Source organism: Elephas maximus, chromosome 18 (assembly GCF_024166365.1).
Source record: "Elephas maximus indicus isolate mEleMax1 chromosome 18, mEleMax1 primary haplotype, whole genome shotgun sequence".
Taxonomy (NCBI): domain Eukaryota; kingdom Metazoa; phylum Chordata; class Mammalia; order Proboscidea; family Elephantidae; genus Elephas; species Elephas maximus.
In genome coordinates this window covers 48003426-48026913 of record NC_064836.1, presented here as the reverse complement: position 1 = coordinate 48026913, position 23488 = coordinate 48003426, and positions in this window count along the sequence as shown.

The window sequence follows — 23488 nt, the reverse complement described above, 5'->3', positions numbered from 1 at the left end:
TTACAACACATAGGAAAATCACATTAGATGACAAAATGGTGAACAGTCACAGAATACTGGAAACCATGGCCTAGCCAAGTTGACACACATTTTTGGGGGACACAATTCAATCCATGACAACTATTTATTCTAACAATAGTTAAAGAAAACAATATAGAAAAGTCAGATAAACTGGACAGTACACATAAAGTTTAGCATGAGTCCCTGAGACCTTTGAGAAAAGAGAAAAAATTTAAATTCAAAAGGTTGTGAAAAGATAATAGAATATCGAGGTTAAAATTCCATGATTATAGTAAATAAGGTCAACAAACAAGAAAAAAATAAAGCATAACATTTATTTTTAGGTGAACTGATTTTTGAACAAGTAAATGGGAACTTATTTTTTTTTTGTATGAAATGAGTATGACATTTTATTATACGTTTCACAAGGAATTTTCAGTTCGTGTTAACCGTGTACTCCATGCAGTAGCTCCGTTCACACACCCATTCATTCAACAAGCACAACTGGAGTTTCTATAACATTCAAGGAACGTCGCTGTATAAAGAGGATTCAGCAGTGAGTGAAGGAGGTTTTAGGACCTGCCCTCCTGGGGTTTACACTGTAGCACACTTTCCCACTCAATAACATATTCAAAGCCTTCAAAATACTTATGCCATTTTTTTAAGAAAAAAATTTATATGTGTGACATTGTTCATACAGTATATTTAATTTGATCCATAAATTTATAAAGATTTGAAACAATACATAAATCTATTTTATATACACACAATCAATGTTGTGTAAACTAAACAACATGATATTCATTGTGTACTTAACATCTAGATATAGAAATTCTATAATCCATTAAAGTCAATGTAATCTGAGTAATTTATTCATAATTTTGAGTCCTTTTTGCAAGAGTTTGCAATTGGAAGGAAGCTTAGGCTTCTTCTTTTCTAACTTACTGATTTTCCCCATAATTTCATAATTTGTCTGCTATCGTACTTTTTCTTTTGGCTCAGAGCAACTTCTGTCTTTCCAGTCTCCTGATGGCCAGGCCAGTGCTTCTTCCCATGTATTATGCTGCTTCTCTGAATTAATTAGGACATAATTTTAGCTGCTTTAACCAAGATCCTGAAACAAGATTGCTCAGGCAAAACAGAAGTTTATTTTTCTCTCATCTAAAAGTCTGGACAATCCAGGACAGTCCAAGAGCTATATGTAGCATTAAAATTTTCAGGGACCCAGGCTGCTATGATTTGAATTGTGTCCCCTCAAAATATGCATTGAAACCCTAAACCCTGTTATCTGCAAATAGGGCCCTGTTTGGGAATAGGGGTTTTATTTTGTGATATTCAAGAGGTCATACCAGAGTAGTGTGAGTCCTACACCTAACCATTTCTGAGTTATAAAAAGGGCAGAATACACAAAGATATATACATACCGGGGGAGGACAGACCCCAAGGCATGTAGGGGCTAAGAAACTGAAAGAGACAGCGATCTCCCCCAGAGTCCACAAAGACAGCTAGCCTGTCCTTAGTGCTCACAGCCTGCATTCCAACTTCTAGTCTCTGTGAGAAAAGAAATTTCCGTTCTTTAAAACCACCCACTGTGGTATTTCTGTTGCAGCAGCACTAGATACCTGAGACACAGGGTTCTTTTACTTGATTTCTCTGCCATCTTCAACCATCAGATCCACATTCCAGGCAACAGGAAATGGGCTGCAAACATGGAGAGTGTGTGGTCTTTCCCTTTAATCATACTGCTCTGAAGCTACACACAGCACCACTCAGGTCATAGTTACCTGCTCACTCCCAGCTGCAACTAAATTTCTCTTATTATGTGGGAAAGAGCAGAAGCCCTGGTGGCACAGTGTTTAAGTGCTCCACTTCTAATTGAAATGTTAGAGGTTCAAACCCACCCACGGTTCCACGGGAGAAAGATGTGGCAGTCTGTTTCCCTAAAGATTTTTAGCCTTGGAAGCCCTATGAGACAGAGATATTTAGGATAGTTGGCTAGTCTTTGTTACCTCTTTTGATCACTCTCTCAGGTTCTTTTCTTGACCTCACCTCTTATTACTAGTTACTGTGGAGTTGATTCCGACTCATGGCGCCCCCTGTGGTTCAGCACAGAACTGTGCTCCACAAGGTTTTCAGTGGCTGATTATTTGGCACCTCAGGATAGACTCGAACCACCAACGTTTCGGTTAGCAGACAAGAGTGCTGTTTGCACAACCCTGGGACTCCTTACCTCTTAATAGCTGTGAAAAGTAAATTCTCTGTGTTTCAGTTGACTTGTTATAAAATGGAAAAGACAGTAACACCTATTTCCTAGGCTGGTTATGCGGATTCTCTAAGATATTATATGTAACATGCTTAAAATAGTGTTTGGTACAGTAAATGCATAGTAATCATTACCTACTATTTACTGTTAATATTACAACCTGATAATAAATGTTAGAAACTGTAACCAGTTGCCGGTAAGTCTGTTTATATTTGGACTCACGGCAACCTCAGGTGTTTCAGAACAGAGCTGTGGTCCACAGGGTTTTCAATGGCTGTGACCTTTCAGAGGTAGATAGCTAGGCCTTTCTACCAAGGTACCTCTGGGTGGATTTGAACCACCAACCGTTCAGTTAGTAGCCAAGTCCTTAGCCATTTGCACTACCCAGGGACTCCAAATAGAAATCGACGGCCACTCAAGTCCCTCCTGCTATGCTTCCTCCCCAACAAATTAAAAAAAGAAAAAAAGTCTCTGTTATTCTCTCTCCATTTTACCAAAAGACAATGTGTTAGACCAAAACTAACCACACAATACATGGATCCATTTATTATTTTAGAGCCCTGGTGGCACAGTGGTTAAGAGCTACAGCTGCAAATCAAAAGGTCGGCAGTTTGAATTCACCAGCTGCTCCTCAGAAACCCTATGGGGCAGTTCTACTCTGTCCTGTAGGGTCACTATGAGTTGGAATCGACTTGAGGGAAAATTTTTTTTTTAATTATTATTTTATTCAGTTACTATTTTAAGTGCTTTTTAGCAATTTTACTGGAAAATATAACAATATTGAGTTTGTTCTCTAAATAAATTACCCCAAATAATTAAAAAAAAAAAAAATAGAACAGATGTAATCTTAACAATGTGGCTGTAGGGAAGTAAACAACAGGGGAAATAGTAGGCACCACTTTGCTCACCCACCAAGCTCCCTGCCTGCAATTGCTGCCTTCTGCTGATGACTCTTCTCTCTGTTTCCTGAACTCCTCCAGTTCTCATCTTCCTCAGCCCTTGGCTTAACACTCCAATAGTGGGTGTCCCTGTGACAAATTCCCAAGCCCTGCTGCTTTTCAATCCTTTGAGTACTACTGTATTTTCCCTTTAGCTTATTTAAATTGCTTATATTTATATTATTAAATAATATATTACTTATTTATATGTAATTTTTCTCTGAAGTGATCATGGTAGATCTGTTTTCTTGTTTTCTCTTTCCTTAACAGTTTACAAAACATCACATTACCCTACTCAACCATCTTCCCACCCTATGTTCCCTGAGGGAACCAGGGTGAGGGCTTTGTGGGGCAGGGTGCATGCTCTCCAGAACAAACACAAGGTCTGTCAGTCACTGCGGAATATGTAGGCATAAGTTCAATATAGCAGAAGAGAATTGTAATGCGGTAAATGAACCAGGAGAGGATACTGAAGTCAAGTTTGCATTCTGGCATCAGAGGTCCAAATGAAAAAGGTTAAACAAATGACTCAGGAGCAAATGTAGAATTATTGAAATAAGGAAATCTCAGAAATTCCCTGCTGTGAGTTGTTTTAGAGGTCAGCTGTGTTTGCAGATTTAAAGGGCTGGTACAGGCATTGAGTACCATCCATCCGTCAGTGTGTCATAGCTGTTGGCTTGCGTGTTACTGTGATGCTGGAAGCTATGCTAGTGATATTTCCAATACAAGCAGAGTCAACTATGGCAAACAGATTTCAGTGGAGCTTCCAGACTAAGAGAAACTAGGAAGAAAGGGCTGGTGATCTACTTCTGAAAATTTGCCAGTGAAAATGCTATGGGTCTCAACAAAATATTGTCCAATATAGTGCTAGATAGTGAGCCCTAGGTTGGAAAGTATTACACAATATTCTTAACAATGGGCTCAAACATGCCAATGATTATGAAGACAGCACAGAACTGGGCAATATTTCCTTATGTTGTTCCTATGAGTTGGGTATCCATGAGTTGGAGCCAACTCAATACTAATTAACACTAGCAACAGAGGTCTAGAAGCGGTAGAGTCTTCTCCTGCAACAACTTAATTCCTTCTGTGAATAGAACATGTATTAGATTGGGTCCTCAGGAGCAGACCCTGGGATGGGAACTCTTGTTCTTGTGAGTTATCTGGGGGCATGTTGCAGAGAAGGGGTGTGAAGGACATAGATGTGACAGGACAGAGGAACCTAAGCAAGAACATGGTCTTTAGCTGGAAACTAGTTTCTGCCTTATTTCACAGGGCAGAAATTGTATCTGTATCATAAATTGTATCACAAAATTAATCCAGATTTGAGACAAGAAGGCCAGTCTTTGCTTCTAATACTAGCAGGTTATGGCTGATGCTGCTCCCTCCCAAGGGCTGGCGGAGAACTGCAGCCACCCAATGCAGTGGCTTTTACACCTATTTTTGAACCAGGGGGCAGCTGTGAGCGGGGGCTGGGTACACAGACTCCTAAGGGATCTGGTTGGGGCACCAACAAACATCCCCCACTGATGACAATATTGAGTATAAATATTTTTTTAAAATAAATTTCTCTCCCATAATGCAACTGTCTCAAACATGGCATTCAAGAACTAGTTCAGATAGCCCATTTCTAAAACGATCCCTATATTTGTCAATAAGAAAATGCACTAACCAAGATCCATTTTCCTAACCATTTCAATAAAGGCGGGGGAGGGGGGGAATAACACAAACTTGTCTGGGCCATATAGAAAAAAACGTTAGCATTTCAGTGACTTCTATAATATTTCAGAGTGGTAATCAGTACTTTTGTTGCTCTCCACTCAACACACTTTATTTATAATACCTGACAGCTTCAGTATTCCTTAAATAGGTTCTTAACCTCTTCTAATTTTACTTCACATGTGAACACTTAATTATTCATGAGTCCACCATGAAAGTTGTCCTGATCCATTGGAGTCAATGATAAAACGTTATAAAATGAAAGGCCATTAAATTTTATAGCATCCAGGCAGTGATTTTTTTTTTTCTCCTCTGAAAAGTAGGATCATTTTTTACCAGTGTTAATTCATACCGCATGAAGCAAGAGTATATGTAAGAGACACAATTAGCAACAATCTGCAAATGAGCTTTTTTATCACACACCATTTGTTTCAGGAATACATTTGAATGTTGGTTGCAGAAATATTTTTTTCATCTTCTTCTGGGATTTGAAGGCCAAGGTGTGAAATCGGCCACTCTATTCACTTAGTAATGCTACTAGTGTGAACTTAAAAACAAAAATAATTTTCTGAATCCAGAGTTTGAGTCAATGAGCTTTACTTTCTAAAACTTATAACATATACGAATATAAGCTCCTCGAGGGCAGGGACTTTTCTGTTTAGTTCTTTGCTGTATCTTCTGCATTAGACCAGGGCCTAGCACATAGGAAATGGTCAGTGGATACTTGGGCAATGAATGTAACAAGTTTGTTAGTGGTTTTGCACCATCTTTTATTTGCACAACTTAATATTTCCTTGCTAATTGGTTTTCCTTTTCATCTTTTTTATTTAGCCATGTTCTTAAGATTCTGAGAAGCCGTGGCATAAGGAAAAAGTTACAAGATAACAACGTAAAATTTCTAGAAATCTCAGTATACCAAAAAACCAAACCTGTTGTCACTGAGTCTATTCTGACTCATAATGACCCTATAGGACAGAGTAGAGCTGCCCCCCAGCGTTTCTAAGGAGAGGCTGGTGAATTCGAACTGCCGACCTCTTGGTTAGCAGCCGAGCTCTTACCTAGACAATATTTGTGAATAGGGAATAGATGCTCTCATCCTAGAAAACCACAAACTCAAAGAAGTGACCATTATAATGAAAAGAAATTAGATGGTATTGGTAGATTTCGTTTTTTAAAAATTTCTACAAACCAAAGCTGGTTGAATGAGGAGAGAATTGTCCTATGAAAATATCTTCACAAATCCACTGCCTACATAAGTGCTATATTTTCATTACAAAACAGAATCCTGCATACTGAAATGTATTTGGTTACCAGATGGAGACCACAATTATGTAGACTCTACCAATCCAGCTCAGAAATATTAAATGCATGCTTATGGTCACACAAGCAATTTTTCATTATTTCAGAACTGAAATCCTATTAATTGCCTCATTAAAAATATTTCTTATGTATGTATCTAAGACTGGCTTAGGTGAAGGGTATAAAAAGAACAAGATATGGTCCTTACCCTCAAAGAGCTTACTATTTCTCAACATGATTCTCTTTCTACTGAATTGCAACCAATAGACATCAACCTTCTTTTTTCCACTTTAACTGCAATCATATCACGTGTGGATTATTCTAGGAGTCTCCAAAACTCTCTCTTTCTTCAATCTATCTTAACACTGCCAAATGAGGTACTCAAAACAATAATTTTATCAAGAAAATCTCCATTGAAGCAATTTCAAAAACTTTCCCAGACATTGCCTTAGCAAGCCTGGCTCTTTTCTTGACACTATGGCCCCCACCTAACATTCCAACCTTGCCCCTGCCATTCCTTTACAGAAACATGGTGCTCCAGCCTAAAATGGCCTGTGTTCTCTGCCTGATCACACAATGATAATGCTCACCTGTTCTCCTTTGTACCTGTGATTCTCACTCTGCACTAAGCCTTCCTTCTGCCTGCCATTTCCATCTTTCCTTCAAAGCCCAGTTCATGCCTGTTATATTCAAGATGTCTTCCCTGAAAATCTGCAACCAAGTTGTTATACCTCCTTCTTAAGAATCTGCAGCAATTAATCTCTGGACCATCCATCTTATATAAGATACCATAGACATGTACCTTACATAAAGAGTTTATTATTAAAATGCTTCAGGTAATCATCAAAGTTCAAATTTTATTCTGAAAATTAAATAATTTCATCTGCATTCTGGGTAAGATAGCAATCATTTCGATTGTTGATCATGATCAAAGGACTTTTAAATCAGCATGCTTACAATAGTACTCCAATAAAACCACAGATTATGCACTGTAAAGCATAGCAGACATGACCATAGTCAAAAGAATTTTGATTCTGAAGTCAATACCTGTCCATCTCTGCACAATACAACCATAAAGTGGATCCTGTTGAATAATTGCTTGATTTGTGCTTATACCCAAGTTGATTAATCAAGACGACTTCTCTTAAAGAAAAAATAAAGTATTTGTGTCTATACCTATAAATACACATTATACAGATGCATATTACATATATCCCAATATACACATATTAACATATATTTATACACATTATGTATTATACATAAATTACAAATGTAATAAAGTCATGCCATATAATTTTGAAATTTTGTGCTAAATACAGTTAGTAGTATCCAAAGAAATCAGGCCTTATGAAAAGGTGGAAATTTTGATATTGCAGTGTATATTATTGGCTATACATACATAAACATAAAACAAAACAAAACAAAACAAAAATTAAAATAACAAAACAAAGCAAAACCAAATCCATTGCCTTTGAGTCAGTTCCAACTCATAGCGACCCTGTAGGACAGAGTAGAATTGTTCCATAGGGTTTCCAAGGTGTGGCTGGTGAATTTGAACTGCTGACATTTTAGTTAACAATGGAGCTCTTAACCACCGCACTATTGAGGCTCCAAATAAACACCAAATCTCCTCGTTTCCCTCTATCGCTACAGCTACCATTCCAGCCCAAGCCATCATTACTCCTAGATTAGAACTGTGGTTTTCAAAATTTAACAAGCATCAGATTCTCCTGGAGGGTTTGTTAAATCATTGATAAGTCTGGGGTGGGCCGAGAGAAAATGTGTATTTCTAACAAATTCTCAGGTGAAAACTGATGTTCTTGGTCCCTGGGCCATACTTTGAGAGACCCGAATAGACTGCCACAAAAGAATCCTAATACATCTCTCCTCTACAACCTACTCTCTGAAAAAAGACAGTGAGATATTTTGAAATTATAAATAGATTATTTTACTCCATTGCTTGCAAACTTTGGCTTTACACTTTGGCAAGAATAATACTGAACTTATTTCAAGAGTGAAGGAGACTGTTCCTGATGCTCCTCAGACCTTTTTGTCATAGCACCCATAAAAAGTGACAAAGTTGGTATGGTATCTTGGAGTAGAAGGATGAGGATCACTTAGATCAAGGGAAACCAGATCCCAAGTCTCTAGTGGTCCAGGTGCCCACAGGCTACAGAAGGGCTGACACTTTGGCACACACTTAATCTCATCCAGCCCCAAGCGTTGAGGGAAATTTGGTGTTTGGAGCACCTGTAAACCATTCATTGTACTCAGTTGGAAATACCTGAGTTTTCGCCCTGCTTACCTCTCATCCCTTAGCAAACTTTCTCACACGCATGTCCTCCAACCGCATTGTCTTCTTTCTGTTTCCGTTTCTTTCTGGTTTGGGGCAACACTGAGCTTGATCATGCACCAGTATTCTTATCTTTTCTATTATTATATCCTCCTAAAACCGTGTTGACGTGAAAACTATGCTCAATAGTTATTATTATTATTTCATTAATTGGACAATGTATTGAGTTTCTTCTTCAAGTCACTCTTAGAATGTAATGGTAAGGAAATATCAACAGCATCAAGGAAAACGTTTACCTTCCTATTTGACGTGCCAAAAATCCTATTCATCCCAAGATTGATATGGATTTATTTAGAAGTATCGGATTATCTCTAATGGGGAAAATGCTAGGCTATAGCTTGTTTGGCATGTGTTCTGTGAAGATGCAATTCCTGTTCAGTGTTTATAAGTGAGTGTTTAGATGAAGCCTGAAAAAATAACTGAGGCAGTGACCACGTTAGCTGGGCTCACGGATGGGTTTTGGCTGTAGAATTCTAGAAACTGACTTCAAAACAAAAGTTTCTATATTTTTTTTATAGTTTTATATTGTTTATACGTAGAAGGTTTAATGCATTTGCTGCAAGAAGGTACAACTAATTAACTAATGGTAATTAAAGAGATTCATTAAAATTCACTATCCTTTATCCAGTTAAAGCTTTAAAATGTTGTAAATATCACTGCTTCATAATTATTAACTATATAATCCTTAAAAGAACAATGAAAAACCCAAAAACCAAACCCGTTGTCCTGGAGTCACTTCTAACTCCATACAACCCTACAGGAAAGAGTAGAACTGCCCTGTAAGGTTTCCAAGGAGCGCTGGATAGATTCAAACTGCCAAACTTTTGGTTAGGAGCTGTAGCTCTTAACCACTACACCCCCAGGGTTTCTTTCAAAAATCAATAGTACGTTTAATTTCAAATGACTAACATGTTATTCTATAAACAAACGTACATGACTTAACTAAGAAATTAGATTTCGGTAATATATAATGTATATATTATAATATAAAGTATAATAACATAATAACTTTCATTCAAAAATGGCTGCAGCAGTATATCAACAGGGAACTGCCAGAAATTCAGGCCAGTTTCAGAAGAGGACGTGGAACCAGGGATATCATTGCTGATGTCAGATGGATCCTGGCTCAAAGCAGAGAATACCAGAAGGATGTTTACCTGTGTTTTATTGATTATGCAAAGGCATTTGACTGTGTGGATCATAACAAACTATGGATAACACTGTGAAGAATGGGAATTCCAGAACACTTAATTGTGCTCATGAGGAACCTTTACATAGATCAAGAGGCAGTTATTTGGACAGAACAAAGGGATACTGCATGGTTTAAAGTCAGGAAAGGTGTGCGTCAGGGTTGTATTCTTTCACCATACCTATTTAATCTGTGTGCCGAACAAATAATATGAGAAGCTGGACTATATGAAGAAGAATGGGGCATCAGGTTTGGAGGAAGACTCATTTAACAACCTGCATTATGCAGATGACACGATCTTGCTTGCTGAAAATGAAGAGGACTTGAAGTGCTTACTAATGAAGGTCAAAGACCACAGCCTTCAGTATGGATTACACCTCAACATAAAGAAAACAAAAATCCTCACAACTGGACCAATGAGCAACATCATGATAAATGGAGAAAAGATTGAAGTTGTTGAGGATTTCATTTTACTTGGATCCACAATCAACAGCCATGGAAGCAGCAGTCAAGAAATCAAGAGACACATTGCATTGGGCAAATCTGCTGCAAAGGACCTCTTCAAAGTGTTGAAGAGCAAAGATGTCACCCTGAAGACTAAGGTGCGCCTGACCCAAGCCATGGTATTTTCAATCACATCATATGCATGTGAAAGCTGGACAATGAATAAGGAAGACCAAAGAAGAGTTGATGCCTTTGAATTGTGGTGTTGGCGAAGAATATTGAATATACCATGGACTGCCAAAGGAACGAACAAATTTGTCTTAGAAGAAACACAACCAGAATGCTCCTTAGAAGCAAGGATGGCGAGACTGCGTCTTACCTGCTTTGGACATGTTGTCAGGAGAGATCAGTCCCTGGAGAAGGACATCCATGCTTGGTAGAGTACAGGGTCAACAGAAAAGAGGAAGACCCTCAACGAGGTGGATTGACATGGTGGCTGCAACAATGAGCTCAAGCATAACAACGATTGTAAGGATGGCACAGGACCGGGCAGTGTTTCACTCTGTTGTGCATAGGGTCGCTATAAGTCAGAACCGACAGCACCTAACAACAACAATAACTTTCATAAACTGTTGTAAATCGAAGAAAATACAACTATATATACAGGTAGTCCCTGACTTAAGAGGTATTTGCGTTACGATGAACCACTCTTATGACCATCTGGTTTTTGTTTTTTGGGTTTTTTTACACCTTATTGTTGGTAATATGTATTATATACAGTGTTGCAGCACGTAACTTGCTGATGTTCTTATTCTCATACCAATCTCCAAAGGCAAGATCTGAATTATAAAGATACTGATACTAAAAGGCAATAATAATGAAAAAAAAAATGAGGTGTTGAACTTACATCAGAACCAACTTATGACAGAGTCATTGGAAGGAAACCCAGTCATGAGTTAGAGAGTATTGTGCGCGTGTATATATACACACACATACATATAATGGGTATATTTTCTCTTTCAAACCTTACCTTATCCAGTCATGTATTATTTCTTACTGACTTCTCAACGGTTTACTCAAATAGTTAATAAAACGAATCCTGTTGCTTCTGAGCCGACATACCACACTTAAATCAGACAACTTATTTAATCACATATTTTTCTCCCTTAAAATGACTCTAACTTTTCTCTCTTCTCACAGTTTTGAGAAGAAAGCATATGATTGCAATGTCCATTCCAACACTCATAAAGAGAAAAAAAAACTTCCCAGTATCTTTCTAATGTTGTCATCAGGAAGGTTTATAGAGGTTTTTAAGAAACACAGAAAAATCACCAACAAACCAGGTAAGATGAAAAGCAGCTAACCACTATTCAAACCTCCCTAATGATTTTTGCCAAACTTCTGGCACCTTGCTGATATGTTAGGTAGGAGTAAATCCACCAAATATCTTTCTCCCTATACATTTAAGATACATTTTTTTTTTTTAAAGAAAGGTAAGTTTAGATGAGAAAATTCAAGAACAGGACAAAAATTTATGTAATTATATATTTCATGAAAGTAGACATTTTCAAGCATAAAAGAGTATGTAGTATTAATTTTTAGAAGGCATGCTTTAAGTTATTTACATTTTGAAGCTGAAATTATCCATACTGTGTATAAACAGATACTATCTACATAGAAAAAAGGTTAAATATACACAAATAAGGAAACCCCGGTGGCATAGTGGTTAAGAGCAAGGGCTCCTAACCGAAAGGTCAGCAGTTGGAATCCACCAGGAGCTCCTTGGAAACCCTATGGGGAAATTCTGCTTTGTCCCATAGGGTAGCTGTGAGTCAGAATCAACTTGACAGTGAGTTTGGCTTTTTTGTATAGGCAAATAAATGAAATTAAATAATTTATCTAGTTCCCTTTTTCATTAGGAGTGAACTCCAATTTACTAGAACAAAAAACATAATGAGAACCTAAATTGTCTGAATCAGTGTTGAGAATTAATCAAATAAGAAAGAAAATTAATGATACTATGTTGATTTCCTTAATGCTCACCAACATAAGAAATGTTCAATCTATTCATCTGTTGGTAATATTGCTTATATCTCAAATGCGCTCCCTTCCCTGCCCTCTTCATCCTCGTACATTTTCCGAACTTACTCTGTAAACAAATATGACGAGTTATAAACATGTAAAAAGTTCTAGTTCAAGTACTCCAAATTTAGAAAGCTACCCTGAGGGTCACTTTAATTTTTCATCTGTATCTTCAAGTTGACTTTTTTATGGCATGTTTGTTTAATACGTACTTTGAATGGACAACTTTTGCCAATGTTTTAATGACAAAAAAAAGAGCTTACCTTAAACAAACATTTAAACCAAGTCATTTCAGATTAAAAATGAATTTAGATCAATATTGAAGGTAATTAACACATATTCATGTGTAATTAGTATCATGGAATGTTATAATTTAATGGTATACATTGTTTGAAATCAACACCTGTTATTTATAAATTACTTGTACAACAGGTCAACTAATTGAATGAAAAACAATAAATGTAATAGTAATAAATTAGATAATAGTTAAATGAGTTATATATCTATAAAATGAAAAAATATGTAATTTTTAAAATAAATACCATTGGCCATCATGAGAAAATGATCTATTCTGTACATTCAAAGAGCAGGAATCAAAGCACAGATGTATTAATTTATAATGCTTGCCCCTGTTGGACCCCTGGTTGTGAAGGAAGGGCAATTTTAATTTCTGTACCTGATTTTTTTGTATTTTTAAGTTTTTGCCCATGAATGTGTATTTCATGTAGGGAAAGATCATTGTGGATAGCTCCTTAGTAGCTATTTCTAACCCATCCTGGTTTGCCTCCTGTTGTAGTGGCTATATAACTCTTAAACTCAGTTCCAATGCCTCAGGCTCTTGTAGCTAGACTTTGTCATTATGACCAAGTTCTTCCAATGAGAAGTAAGGAGAAATACAAAGAAAGCTTCAGAGAAATAGTTGTCTTCCTGATAAAAACCAACCCATTGCCGTCAAGTCGATTCTGACTCATAGCGACCCTGCAGGACAGAGTAGAACTGTCCCATAGAGTTTCCAAGGAGCACCTAGTGGATTCGAACTGCCAACCTTTTGGATTAGCAGCTGTAGCTCCTAACCACTACACCACTAGGGTTTCCTTACTGATAAAATGAGAGAGGAAAGAAAGGGTAGGGGCTCTCATGCTGCCTGGCCAACTTCCGCTTCATGCCTTGGATGTGGTTTTTTGGAGGTATGACTTCTGAGAAACAAACCTAGTTTCCTGATATTAAGGAGTTGCTGAACCACTTTTGGAAAGGCCTGTTTCACAGATATGCACATCCAGAGACACTCTTTATAATTAGAGCAACAACAAATGTATTAAAAATACGACTAAACACAGAGAAGCTATAATAGCAGTTTATTTCGAAGGTCACTGCAGTTGAATAGTCAAAGTTTTCTCATGTGCTGCCTCTTTCAAGTAGAAAATTGAAAATATAAATAATGTATTCCCCATATGTAATACTGAAAAGTTGTTACTTGGTATTATTTATAAGAACGAAAAACAATTCAATAAGATAATATAAAACATTACAAGGACATTTTTTACACCTAGTCGATTTCATTAATTGATACATTTATTCGGTAAATAAATAATCACTGAGCCAATAAGTCAAACACTGGGGAATGGAAACCTATCTCTAAGAAGATCATCTGATTTTTTATTTAAAAAAGAGAGCTCTAACATGCTATTGGAAACCCTGGTGGCAGAGTGATTAAGTGCTACAGCTGCTAACCAAAGGGTCAGAAGTTCGAATCTGCCAGGTGCTCCTTGGAAACTCTATGGGGCAGTTCTACTCTGTCCTGTAGGGTCACTATGAGTCGGAATGGACTCGATGGCACTGGGTATGGGGCTGTGTAACATGCTATTGTATAATTCAATGAGAAATTTTAAGTCAGCATATTTTCTAACATTAAAAACAATTCTGCTCTCAATGTGCAAAGTTTTTTTTACTACGTTTCCTCCAATGACATTATTTTCTATTCTGCTCAGTCAATACATATTTATTCTGAGCACCTATTGTGTACCAAGTATTTCATATAATGCTATCTATGATACATAACACAGAGAACAAAATGTACATACAAACTTCTGCTTTTAGAGAATTTATACTCTAGAAGATAAAATTATGCAATCTGGAATATTAGTTGATTCATTGCAAATGAGATTTGTGGTATAAGGAAGCATGGTTTGAGAGCATGCAAGGGACCTTATCTTAGCCTAGAAATCAGAAGAGACCAATGTGTGGCACACACGAACACTTGATATTGTTTAAATCCAAGACTAAAGAGGTAAGCTGAGAACTAAAAATGAGTGCAGTTAGTTAGATGAAGAAATAGTGGCATCAGGGAGTTCATGTTATTGGAGGAGGAACAACTCAGAAAAGAAGGGTGAGAATGGTTATATAACTAAAAGAATGTAAGCAATGTCACTAAATTGTACATGTAGGAATGGCATATGTTTTAATTTGTATATTCTCAATAACAATAATGGCAAAATAAAACAAACAAACAAAAATGCTTGCACACACCAGATAGGAGCCCTGGTGGCGGAGTGGTTAAGCATTGCGCTGTGAAACCAAGGGCCAGCACTCCAGCCACTGCACAGGAGAAAGATGTGGCAGTCTGCTTCCGTAAAGACAGATGAAAAACATCTGCTATGACTGGGAATAAAAGTAACAGTATTTCAAATCTTTAAAAAAAAAAGAAAGAAATAATGGTAGAGTGGAAAAGAGAATTCTGGGAAAAAAATAATAATGGAGAAGAACAAGAAGTGCCAGTTTAGTTGGTGCATAAATAAGGAGAAGTACAAGAGTGATGGAGCATGAGGCTGGATTTAGGAAAGGGTTGAAATAATATGAGAACATGTCAGCAATGAGATGCTTCCAAAAAGCAGTCATCTTGGGACTGATATGATCAAATACTTTTATTTGAATAATTAGTCTGGTTTCCCTAAATGGGATGAAGTGAAGAAAGCTAAATGTGTATATTGGCAGAACATTTAAGATATGCCGTAATTCGATCGAACCATACTGGTGTTTTGGACATTGGGTTAACAGAAAGAGGAAGAGATGTTAATGATTTGATGTGTCTCATTTGATCTACAGTGAATGTGAGGGGAATTTGAAAAGTGACTCAAATTTTATGTAGGTGAGTTTGAAGTGACATTTATGGTTAAATAGGGGATACTAGAAATGACCCAAGGTTGGTGGGAAGCTCATGGGATATATATTTAATTAATGAGTTTGAGATATCTGTGTGTCATGCCAGTATAGGTGTCAGGTATTTAGTTTTATATATAGAATTGACCTCAGGGAGAAGAATTTTTAGGGGGATCAGCAGTTCTAGGTGTTAATTGAGGTCATGGATAAGTAAGAATATAAACAGAAAATATAGCTTAAGATTATAATAGGATTTATCACCAAACAATTAGGAATGCCAAAGATTTGGTAGAAGAAGAGGCAGGCATACAAGAAACTAAAGTAATTGAGTAAAATGTTGATGCAAAAACCAAATTGAAATGAGTTGAAAAATAAGTAGGAAAATGAGGAAGGGGAGGCCATGAGTTTAGCAGCTTAGTAAAAACTTGTATTTGTAGTGGAAGCAAAGGATAAGCCGTAACTGGATGAAAATGTAGAGTTGGTGTGTAAATTGTGTTTGTTTTATTTAAAAATGGGAGAAACCAAGGCATGATCAAACAGATCTAATAGATCCTACAGTAAACCTGGAACGCGCGTAAGGAAGAAACCTACCAGAGAAGGAAAGCTCAAATATTTTCCACTAAAGTGAGCGATAGAAAAGTGGTAAGACTGCACCTTGTCAAAGGCAGAAAACTTGCAAGACCTGGAAAAACTCTGTTGAGTTTCAGCTCTCACAGATTTCACTGTATATTCCAGCTGATCACCACTGGATTGTGAGCTATTCGAAGTTAAGGGGCTCCATTGTTGTACTGCCAGCAGTTAGAATAATATCTGGCAGTGAATTTTGGAAGGAAAGAAGGAAGGAAGGAAAAAGGATATAGAGGATGATATTGAATGCTCTGGAGAGAGGTAATCAATAACTGAAGATTTTCGAGAAGACCTAGAAAGAGTAGAGGACACATGGCTTTAGAAAGATAGCGAAGGGGAGATATCAGGAGACATGAGAGTTGGTTAGCAAATTTGGTAGGTGTTAGTTGAGCATGGAGCCATGGTGGTGGAAAGGATAAGAGCTGGGCTGCTAACGAAAAGGTCAGCAGTCCAAATCCACCAACAGCTCCTTGAAAATCCTATGGGGCAGTTCTACTCTGTCCTATAGGTGGCTATCAGTCAGAATCGACAGCAATAGGAGGTTGAGCACATTCCCACCTATTTTCTCTGTGACATAAGCCTGGGCTATATTGGAAACCCTGTGGTGCAGTGGTTAAGAGCTACAGCTGTTAACCAAAAGGTCATAGTTCGAATCCATCAAGCGCTCCTTGGAAACCCTACGGGGCAGTTCTATGCTGTCATATAGGGTCGGTATGACTCAAAATCAACTCAATGGCAGCAGGGTTTCTTTCTTTTTTTTTTTTTTTTAATACGGTGAGAGTGGTAAGGGAGGGAGGGAGTGAAAATTTTGAAATAGTTATTATAAAAATATAGAGCTGGAAAAGAGAACTCGTGAGAGGAAAGTGGTGGGATTGACAGGCAATATTGAAAAAGCCCGGCTGAGATCTAGCATCATGAAATATGTACGAAGGATTAAACAACATTGATATGTTGTTAACAACATCTGCAATGAAGATTGTTTCTTATTCAAAGGTCACACACAGATCAATTACTGTTTAAGTGATCTGTGTGTGACCTTTGAATAAGAAACAATGCAGATACAGCAGGGGCTTCTGATTTGTAATGTTAGTGTATACATTTGTAAACTGCACTATTTGTACCTCTGCCTCAAAATTGCTCTCATTCAAATAGTTATATTTATATATAGCCTCCTGTTTCCAGGATGAAAATGTCAAACTAACGTCTTAGTCTTGTATAAATGGTTACAGGTTCAAACATAGTGCTTATGTTGTAGCTACTGTTGCACAGGGATTCAAACGAATTGATCTGGATTGAGCATGTGTCCAAGTAGTTAAATTGCTGGATCTGGAACGACAGGCTAACATGCAACAAGACAGAAGTTTACTTCTTCATGTTTTTGTTGTATGCAGTTGGTGTATTGTGAACTTAGGCTTGTTCAACATTTTCTAGGTGCCTGATCTGGGTACGCCTTTACATTTAAATAAGTTAAATTTAGAATAAGTGTCATATCACATAGGGTGATAAAGTTAGGTATTCCCAAAGTATGTATAATTTTTTTTTCTCTCATAAAAGAATAGAAACTTGATGCAAGTTTATAATTTGAATAAGCTACTTAGGTGATTCTTACCCAGACATTTCAAATTGTGTAAATCTGGATGAGGTCTTTACAACCATGTTTCATTTTCCTCACTTTTCAAATGGGTACCTTAATCGTATCTACCTCCTCAGACTCTTATCAGGATTAAAAGAGATAATACATATGAAGAGTTTAACTCAGTGACTGGTTTGTAGCTCAGTCAACTTCAACTCATAGTAGCAGTGCTGGTAGTACTATTATTAATAGTAAAGACCTTGCCAAAGTATTCCACTCACGCATGGTTCTTTTAGAAATATGTGCATCCAGATTACCCTTAGTTGTGGTCTTCAAGGAGCCCTGGTGGTGTAGTGGTTAAGAACTCAGCTGCTAACCAAAATGCTGGCAGTTCGGCTCTACCAGTTGATCCTTGGAAAACCTATGGGACAGTTCCACTGTCCTATAGCATCTCTATGAGTGGTCTTCTAATCTGTCCTCAAGTCTACTAGGCTTCATAAGGCCACATATATTGGGGCTGTCTAAAAATATAACTGCTGAGTATTTTGCTATTTTAAAATAAAATCTTTGCCTTATATGTTGCATTTCTGCTCTTTTTTTTTTTTTTTTTTCCTTGGGATGCTTCTGAGATTTCTGTACCTGAAGCTGACCACTTTATGTTAAAGGTCAGGTAATGATCTGGCTGACTGATGCTTGGCACCCCTAGGATCAATGTTAGATTAAATATTTATGATGTTAGCATCTATATTGAGCAACTCTGCACTTAAATCTACAAATTTGCCTTATTTATAAAGACTCAAAATTGTTCTTTATAAAAAAAGAAACCTGCCTAGAGAATAAAAAAAAAAAAAATTTAGAATAGCTAACAGCAAATTAAAATTGTCAAGTAATATTATTAAGTCAATAAATCTCAGAGTTGTTCATAAAGGACATGCTGGTTTGTATTTAGAATCAGTCTATTTCTCTATTTGTCAATGCTTGAATGTCACAAATTATGTTATATTACAGATTTGTTTATACATTATAACAAGCTTTAACCCTTGTTAAACACCAAACCCCTAAACACACGGTTTCCTCCTCCTTGTTTCTGAGATCTGAAATCAGATTACTTGGACATGCTTAATGTTATAAGTACACAAAAGTTTGTTGAATTAAATTGAATAAGAAAGTCACCAAGTAGCTGCTATAAGCCAGTCACTGTGTTAGGAGTGAAAGATACAGAGGTAAATAAACACCTCCCCAAACCTAAAGGACAGTCCAATCATTGTAGGAACAGACAGAAGACAGTAAATGAGCTATAGATGGCCGGGCAATGGGAGAGGATCAATCAAGGAAGTCATCGGAGTAGAAGTGAAACCTAAAGTAGCTTTTGAAAAACAAGACAATATACCTCAGGAAAGGGATGGAAGGCATTACAAACAAAATGAGCATTATATGCAAAACTCTAGTAGGGTAAATGCACAGAGGGGCTGAGGGAAAGATTAGCAGGATTTACTTATGGTACCTAAAGTAGGAGGAGGCTCTTCGTGGTAGCAATCCATGGAATTGCAGAGTAACCAAGGATTGATTATCTCCCACCACCCTACCCGCCCCCCATTGCTGTTGAGTGGATTCTGACTCATAGCAACCCTATTGGACAGAGTAGAGCTGTCCCATAAGTTTCCAAAGCAGTTATCTTTACAGAAGCTGACCGCCAAGTCTTCCTCCAGAAGAGCGGCTGGTGCATTCCAACTGCCGACCTTTCGGTTAGCAGCCAAGTGTTTACCACTGCACCACCAGGACACCTTATAAATGCCTTTATATATCATGCTGAGAGGCTTGGGATGCATCTTGCCATCCAGATTCTCCAAAGGGGGAAATGTAGGGGGTGGGGGGAGAGGAAGGAGGAAGAGTGCTACCTTTAAGACCTGGTGATCAATTGACTAACAAATGTTAATTCCAGACAGCAGTTAAAGGCATAGGAAAGGGTGCGATCATAAAAAGAAAGGAATACAATGAGAAGAGGGTCAGGGAAAGAGTGTTCACGGGTACACAGAGGAAGAGAAATCTGAGCATAGAGGTGGAAGGCAAGTTAAGTGGGAAGAAGATGATATTGGTTAATACTTATAAAGCAAAAAAGGAGACAACTAGTAAGATAAGGAACCCTGGTGGTGCAGTGGTGTTAAGCGCTCGGCGCCAACCAAAAGGTCGGCAGTTCTAATCCACCAGCCACTCCATGGAAACCCTAAGGTGCAGTTCTACTCTGTCCTATAGGGTCACTATGAGTCAGAATCGACTCCAGGGTAACAGTTTTTTTTTTTTTTTTTTTCTAGTAAGATAAGTCTGAAACATAGTCATTAATTTGGAAATTAACAGATCAGTTGTGGTCCTCAGTAAGACCACAGGTAGTAGTAACTGGGGACAGGGGGATCTGTGTCAAGGGAAGACATTTTTAGAATGAGAAATAATGAACAGTGTTTAGTGATAGGAAGGGAGAACATTTGAAGATATGGGATAGTGGATGGACTCAGGAGTGGGAGAAATGAAGTACATTGATCTCCATCAGGAAGGTGGGTCTCAGTTTTAGTGACTAGAAGGAAAAATGTAAGAGTGCCTGAGTAACAAGATAAATTAGTTATTGGGCGAAGAGTGAGAGATTGGGAGGTTAACACCTGATGGCATCTTTTTTAGTTTTTTGAGGAAAATTCTTGATCATCTCCTAGAGATAGGTGTGGTGATGGTTGGACAGCATCTTCCAGGGTCTCCTAGTTCACCTGCCATGGAGCCATGAGGTTAGTTAAGGCTGGAACCTCTTGAAGTGCCACCAAATTCATAGGCTCTTTATAGCTCAGCACAGTGAGACACCAGTGTTTTGGGGATAGTCCCTCTTTCTCTCAGAACTCAGTTTTACTTTTTTTTTGTAAACTAAAGTTACCCTGAAAATACTTTTGGTGTGCATTTCCAATTGGTACTGCTTTGCAAGCATAATTTCATAAATAAATCATTTAGGAACTCTCATGAAAATATCCCCTTTCACAATTTGAAGTTAGGATAAAAAATAACTATTAATGCTAATGAGAATTTAGAAAAAGTAAATGGCCTTGTTACAGATTCATCTGAATCTGTACTTCATTTTAGTTTAAGTGATTCTTATTAATAAGAAAAAATGTATTTAAAATTTACTTAATCTTTTAATATTCCATTATATAACCAGTCCATTTGATTCACATTATGAGTAATTTATTAAGTTGGTTAAAAGATGGTATTTAAAATTTCCAAAAATTAATACATTTTGATATTTGTGTAGTCCACAAAGAATAACATAAATTTTTGCCTATCACTTGAATTGCTTTTGAAATGACACATATAGATACAAATTAAATTAAATAAGCCATTCAGCAAATTTGGTTTGAAGAAACAATAGATTTAATGCTGAATATTTTTTTAAAAACAGATATTTTCCAATATCAATAAAACAATTTAAGCATTTATTTATTCATTTATGGATATTATGATTTTTTTCCTTCAGTATTAAAATTCTTAAGCCTTCAGCAAAGGTTTATAATATAGTAGACACATTATATCTAATTGAATGACATCTATACTGATATTATTTAAAGTATTGATAATGAAAAGGACAAATTAAAATTCCATTTCACAACATTAATATAAGAATATGAGCATAAACATTCAACCTTGTGTTAATATGATATTCCTTTTTTAATATTTCAGTATTAGATGTATTTAATTTATAATTTTCTTCATATATTAGGGGTTTTCTTTCCATAAAAATATTTCTGACTTACTAGTTAAGAATTATTATAAATTTCTTTTAGAAAAACAAAGACAAAGGTACCTAGGATATTAACGTCTATGCTGAGAAATGCTTCAAGCTTCAGGCTGAGCCTGGAGGAATACAAGGTAATGTCACTGAGTAGTTATTTATAGACTGTTCTTGGTGGCATTCCCCTAAACAATTGCTGCTGTCATAACCCATTTGCTGCCTTATATGTGCTTCTACAATTGTACATAAATTGAATCTTTATAAGTTGAATTATTATAAATGAAGCAGGAAATGTAACAAGGAATCCTTTGGGAGACTGGTGAACCCTTCCTCAAAATAATCCACTGGTATTTCACATTTTCTCTACAGTCACACTTTTTTCAAATCAGGATATACTTGAGAATTTGAGGAAACTGAAATCCTTGGGACTACAGCTGAATTGCTAAAGAAACAATGTTAACATGATTTAAGATTCTTAGTTAATATTTAAAAGAAATTTAAGGTATTATTGAGAAACACAATATTCCCTAACATTTACAAGAGTGTATTAAGCGAGTTACCAAAAGCTTAAAGCCTATCTTGAAACAAAACCTATAAAGCATTGAGGCTAGAGTTTGGAGGTAAAAAATAAAAGCTGAGCTTCAAAAAATTATTACGTGTGTATTGAAAAGGACCTTTTAGAGCCGTGCTTCTTAAATAACAGGCCCAGAGGAATCACCTGGGGGTGTCATTAGACTGAAGGCCTTGGGCAAGGCCTGAGATTCAGAACGCCTAACAAGCTCTAAAATAAAACTCTGTGGGTCTGAAGATCGATCAAACATTAAGTAGTAAAGTATTACAGTTCTCTTTTATCCTTCAGTTAGGTCTGCATTTCTTAAAAATAAACTTCTTTTCACAGTTATTCATGAAAAACATCAAATAGACATATGCACACCCACGTTCACTGCAGCATTGTTCACAATAGCAAAAAGATGGAAACAACCTAGGTGCCCATCGACAGATAAATGGATAAACAAATTATGGTATATACACACAATGAAATACTATGCAATGATAAAGAACAATGATGAATCCATGAAACATCTTACAACATGGATGAATCTGGAGGGCATTATGCTGAGTGAAATTAAAAAACAAAACCAAACCCAAACCCATTGAGTCGATTCCAAATCACAGGAACCCTATAGGACAGAGTAGAACTGCCCCAAAGATTTTCCAAGGAGTGCCTGGTAGATTTGAACTGCTGACCTCTTCGTTGGCAGCCATAGCATTTAACCACTATGCCACCAGGGTTTCCTGAGTGAAATTAGTCAGTCACAAAAGGACAAATATTGCATAAGACCAGTATCATAAGAATTCAAGAAAAGGTTTAAACACAGAAAAAAGCATTCTTTGATGGTTATGAGGGTGGGGTGGGAGGGGGAGAAATACTCACTAACTAAATAGTAGACAAGAATTATCTTAGGTGAAGTGAAGACAATGGACAATACAGGGGAAGTCAACACAACTGGACTGAAGCAAAAGCTGAGAAGTTTTCTGGACACATCCAAACACTTCCAGGGACAGAGTAGCTAGGGCTGGGGCCTGGGGAACATAGTTCTGGGGAACATCTAGGTCAATTGGCATAACAAACTTTATTAAGAAAATGTTCTGTATCCCACTTTGGTGAGTGGTGTCTGGGGTCTTAAAAGCTTGTAAGCAGCTATCTAAGATACATCAATTAGTCCCATCGCACTTAGAGCAAAGGAGAATGAAGAACACTAAAGACACAAGGAAAATATTAGCCTAAGAGGCTAAAAAAGGTCCACATAAATCAGGGACTCCACCAGCCTGAGACCAGAAGAACTGGATGGTGCCTGACTACTACCAATGACCACCATGACAAGGGAACACAACAGAGAGTCCCTGACAGAGCAGGAGGAAAGTGAGGAGCAGAACTCAAATTCACATAAAAGCACCAGACTTAATGATCTGACAGAGACTGGAGGAACCCCCAAATCCATGGATCCCAGAAGCTCTGTTAGCCCAGAACTGAAACCATTCCCAAAGCCCACTCTTCAGACAAAGATTAGACAGAAC